We start from the raw sequence: 461 nt of genomic DNA, 5'->3' as shown, positions 1-461 counted from the left end.
ACATATATACACACACATATATACACACACATATATATACACACACATACACACACATATATATACACACACACACATATATACACACACATATATATACACACACATATATATACACACATATATACACACACACATATATATACACACACATATATACACACATATATATACACACACATATATACACAAACACATATACACACACATATATACACACACATATATATACACACATATATATACACACACACATATATACACACATATATATACACACACATATATATACACACACATACACACACACATATACACACACACATATATATACACACACACATATACACACACACATATATACACACACACATATATATACACACACATATATATACACACACATATATACACAAACACATATACACACACACATATATATACACACAAAAATAAAATAA

Source organism: Theropithecus gelada, chromosome 9 (assembly GCF_003255815.1).
Source record: "Theropithecus gelada isolate Dixy chromosome 9, Tgel_1.0, whole genome shotgun sequence".
NCBI lineage: Eukaryota > Metazoa > Chordata > Mammalia > Primates > Cercopithecidae > Theropithecus > Theropithecus gelada.
This window is presented reverse-complemented; position numbering follows the sequence as displayed.